Genomic DNA, 4,975 nt, shown 5'->3' with positions numbered 1-4,975 from the left:
GCAGGACTACTTGCGGTATCTCCGTGCATTCCAGAACGGGTAAGATAGCACAGAAGTTAGTTAATGTGTCCTACGAATTGTCCTTTTTGCTTTTGTTTTGATAATATTGTGATTCAGTATCTTTACAGAAATTGTGAGGCCTTTTCTTCTGAAATATGCGGCAATTTTGTTAATATTGGGAAGCCAACAGCCAAAGAACAGCTCCAGAATATCTCTAGTGAGCAGATGGCAACAGACTTGGAAAACCCATTCTAACCAAATCTGCTGGAGAGAGAGAATGGGCCTTTTACGCTGAAGTGAGTTTTTGGCATACATCTTCTGTACTCTGTTAGAAAAGCTTATGTGCTCAGAGTAAGAAATAATACGGGTCACTGAGTGCAATCACATAAATTACATATATTGTGTGCATTGTGAAGCAAGAGGCTGATGCGAACTGTCTTTTCTCTTGGTAATTGAAAAGCAAGTCTTTGGATCAAGATGCACAGAACCACTAAACATATACATCTAGATAAGTTTGAAAAATATTTCGTTGTTCAGAGACTACCTCACACGGGTTTTTATTTTTTAATTTATTCTGCTTTGGGGAAAATCCTCTCCTAGAAGCATGAAAGCCTTGGGGCATAGAGCTGTTCTGCTGGATGGGAGACGGTACACAGGGATCGAGTGCCAGTGCCCACACAAACCCATCACAGGATCCCAGCATGTCAGGGGTTGGAAGGGCCCTGGAAAGCTCGTCCAGTGCAATCCCCCCATGGAGCAGGAACACCCAGATGAGGTTACACAGGAAGGTGTCCAGGCGGGTTGGAATGTCTGCACAGAAGGAGACTCCACAACCTCCCTGGGCAGCCACAGGTGACACTTGGTACCGATGGTACCTGAGGACCCTGCCAGGGACAGCTGGCCCATCGCTCTGCAGTGTTTTCCTCAGAAGGGTCCTGTGGCCTCTAGATATCGGCTGACCAACACTTGGTGCCTGTGGTGGATCTTTCACAACAGAACCGGTCTGTTAGTGTTCTGGTATGCGGTTAGTTCCACGGCCACTTCTCCCGTAAGGCAGCAGCATTGGTCAGAGCTGGCAGTTACCTGCTTTTCAGGATTTTTTTGTAAAATAACTATTTGAGAAGATAGCTGGTGCTTTGGACAGAAAGGAAGCTTCTGATTTTTTAAGCGGCATGTTTCTACCCCTTTTTAGCCCTGAAATTTTTATTGGTATCTTGAAAATTATGGAACACAGTATTCGCATTTGGGAAACATGTTATTTCCTCCATAAGAATATACCTTGTGAAGTACTGATATGCATACTGACCTGTACTTCCATTTGTTTAAAATGTAAGTGATCTTTTCACTGGGTAATAATCAATTTTGCAATGTTATGGAGTTCTCTAGCTTAACTCTCCCTTACAATACACCCCTGATTTTTAGTCTTCATTGATATTAAATAAGTGTAATGGCTTGTAAATGCATTGGACTCCTTTAGGTGTGGGTTTCACGAGCAGAGTACACTCACCATAGCAGCAGGTTGGGGGCCAATATTTCCCATAGAAAACCAGTCAAAGCCCAGTCTAGTCCAAGAAAGTCACCGACTCCTACAAAAATGGTGTAAATTAGTTTAATTATAGTAAAACGACTTTCAAGGCTGTTAAAGCAAGATCAGCTAAATAAGCAGAAAATCACTCAACCTTTTGTGTGTGTCAGAAACTAAGGAACAGGGGGCTTGATCAGCTGTGCTGTTAAATCACTTTCGATGCTGATTGAAAAGGGCACGTTGCTGAAAACCACAGCTGGCATTAGGATACTTTTCTAGATTAGATGATGGATTGTATTTTAGAATTGTATTGTGCGAACTGGGCACAAAAGTTAGTCTTGACTTCATCATTATTTCATCACCTATTTCAGACTTATCAAACTTGATGCAAAGGAGACGGCAGACCTCAAAAATTGTTTTTAAAGCTCCTTTCAGACTTTGTGAATATAACCTAGAAAATGCAAGTTCTTATTTCAGGAGCATGAACAGGCTTTCTGGACCACGGTAAAATATTTGACAATGATTGATTTAAATGAATGTGGTGTGGGCGTTTTTTTCTGTGTGAATTTTATCCCCATATGTTTGTAATTGTTAGGGATCTTTTCAGAGTCCTTTATGAAGAACGAGGCTAACTGGAAATGTAGCTTTAAGATTTTTTGCAGTTCTTGAAGACCACTTTTTAAATGTAGCATAGCCCAAAGGAAATGTTTGGTCTGTCATTGTCGGATGATGCAATTCAGTCGGTTAAGGTCTTGTGATATCTTGTTCAAGTATGCACAGATTGCAATTGCTTCCTGTCAGTGGCCAAGGAAGTTATTTAAACATTAGAAAGCCGGGGCTGAATGGAAAGTGATGGTCTCAGTTTTAGTCAGAGGGTGCCGCGTTTTTGAGAGCAGAGGTGCCAACCCCAGCCGATGCTGAGCAGTGAGGCGGAAAATGAATGACCAGATACAAGTATCAATTGCCTCAAGTTGAATATTAACTCCAGTTCTCAATGACAGGCCAAACAAACAGCAGAAGTCTCCGGGAACAGGTATAAATGTTCCCGATTCTCCTATTTCTAACACAAACCAACCGATCCGATTTAGTTTTCACAAGTCTTTCTGGTGAGGAAGGGAACATAAGCATCCACCTTCCACAAGTGACTTGCACACTTACAAATCTGTTTCAGAAGACATTTTGGCAATCCTGCTGAATTAACTTCAACTTAGGCCAGCTTAATGTAATGGGTGCAAACTTAGAGGGAAGAGGAGAAGGACAAGAACTGTCCTGTTGGGTCGAACCAATGGTCAGTATAAGTCAGTATTCCATCTCTGACTAATGGCAATAAGAGAGATTAAGAAGATATATTACATAGTTAATGTTGATAATCATGGTGCTTTGGTGTAGTATCCAAAATATAGAATTAATGAGCATTTCCTGAGATGTCCTATTTTTTTCTTTGAGCTTTTAGAGAATAGACAAAATTCTGGTGTGAGAGGACCCAATCATAGGAAAAAAGGACTAATTAACCGCTAGAATTACCAGGAATGTTTGCTCTCCCAATTAAGTTTTAATTTCAAATTAGAATTTCCTGTGTTGTAGTAACTTGCAGAAACGAGCTGGTACCTCAGTGGGGAACAGCTGCTGAGCCTTGAACACATTTCCTGCTGCTCCTGCCCAGAAAGCGGTGTGAGAATGGGTCTGTGAACTTCGCGTGGCTCTTCTGCTGAACAAAGTCTGTCGAGCTGCTTCTGGGTAATCTAATGTCCCCATTTTGCCCGTTTCGTGGCATTTTAGGAGAAAGTATTAGCGAAGGTTCACAATCTTCCAACCGGAAAGAAAATGGAAACACATTCTTGTGAACTGCTGAGTCACCCTGACGCTGGAAGCCAAAAGCTGATGCAATTCTGGTGTTATCACCGGAAGATCTCTTTGGTAATCACAGACACACCTCTTGTTTCAATAGCTTCGGCAAGGACTGTTGATTCCGCAGACCTAACCCAGTGTGTACAAATCGCATCTTTGTTTTCTAATCCCAGCCTCTAAAAAGAAAGGTTTAAAGCTTGAGAGGCTGCAAGGGGCAGATACCGAAGGGAACTTCAGCCTTTTGCCGTGGAATTGCAAGGTGCACAGAAACCCAGGGGAAAAACACTTCTAAAATATGGAACACTATTCTAGTGTTTCGACGTGTATTTCGTTCTTCACACTTGCTAAGTCTTCATTTTGTGCTGTGTGCTACAATGTTTTTAATTGTAGCAGAAACTGAGTTTTAACTGAGTGTAAATACAAGCACTGTAAAATAACAAATTCTCCATTTTGCGTCTCTCCTATAGTGCTGTTCAGAATATCAGATTGTATCACTACAACGATGCGATTTCTGTATGTAGCTGAGTTAATAGTGTTTTGTTACCAACGGAAGGAGGACCCGTAGTGCTGTTTCATTTGTTTTCTGTGATCAGCTTGATTAAGGAGGGATGGTGCTGTCCTAAGAATGTTAAGCTTGAGCTGGTAAGAATTGTAATACAATTTTTACTAACGTCTGCATCCAAGGAACAAGCCCAGTGATAAGAAAGTGTTAAGATGGCATATACGTTGGCTATAACCCTAAGTAAAAATTAAAAGAGAATTGAGAGAAATGAGAGATCAATGTATTGCTTGTTTTACTGTTAAAAGATCGCCAGTTTAAAAATAATTGATATTCCTTCTTCCACACCCTTCTGCCATAATTATGTAAAGAATCTGGATTATGCTTCCGACTTGATTTAACTGTTTTATAATAAGTCACAAGCATACCTTGCCTACTTGATGATATTCCTTTAAGGCTGTGCCAGTCTTTCCATTATTAAATCATGTTTAGTGTTATATACTGGTTGCTTAAAAAAATTCATTTCAAGCTTGAACTTGCTATGCATTCTCAGTTAGCCATATGTGTGAGGGAGCACAAAAAACATCACTGCTAGTTAGCAACTTAACACATTATTATGCCATTTAATGGAAATTTTGGCTTTTCATTAAAAAAAAATGTGAAAAAGATTGTTTATCATAATGAGGGCTGCAGTTTGTTAGGAGAATAAAAATAATTAAGATCTGCATTCTGTGTATATGGTCTGTGTCCTACCCCTATATATTCCTCTCTTGCTATCCTTCCATCATAGATCTGACCCATCTATAGAAAATTTGACTTGGTTTGAAGAGGAAGCAAGCGACTAAAAAGGATTAATTGTGTGTAGAGACTACAAAGGATCGTAAGTTTTAACACAGCGGTTCAGATACATGGACAGGTACAGGAGTCCCCGTTACCCGCTCTGCTACTATTCTGGCTTGTTAGCTTTTCTGAAATTCAGAATTAGACAAGAAATGAAACCAACGATGGGTCTTTCTGTAACCTGTTTAGTTACAGCCTTTGCTGTAACTAAACCACCCATCCCTTCCCCACCATATCCCAGAGAAACACATAGACTCGGCAAT

The 4,975-nt window shown here is 40.5% G+C and overlaps 1 long non-coding RNA gene across 1 annotated transcript; it reads right to left on the bottom strand.

Annotated features, from left to right (window-relative positions):
* Positions 1-90: 90 nt before the first annotated feature.
* Positions 91-3,387, bottom strand: LOC110359062 (uncharacterized). The gene is made up of 2 exons (XR_002413963.2): positions 3,134-3,387; positions 91-1,586 (listed from the first exon to the last, which is right to left on the bottom strand). It is a non-coding gene; the product is annotated as an uncharacterized LOC110359062 (long non-coding RNA).
* Positions 3,388-4,975: the final 1,588 nt, after the last annotated feature.

Source organism: Columba livia, chromosome 10, assembly GCF_036013475.1.
Source record: "Columba livia isolate bColLiv1 breed racing homer chromosome 10, bColLiv1.pat.W.v2, whole genome shotgun sequence".
Classification (NCBI taxonomy): Eukaryota; Metazoa; Chordata; class Aves; order Columbiformes; family Columbidae; genus Columba; species Columba livia.
Note: the sequence above shows the minus strand (reverse complement) of the source record. Positions and strands in the feature narration are given on the sequence as shown.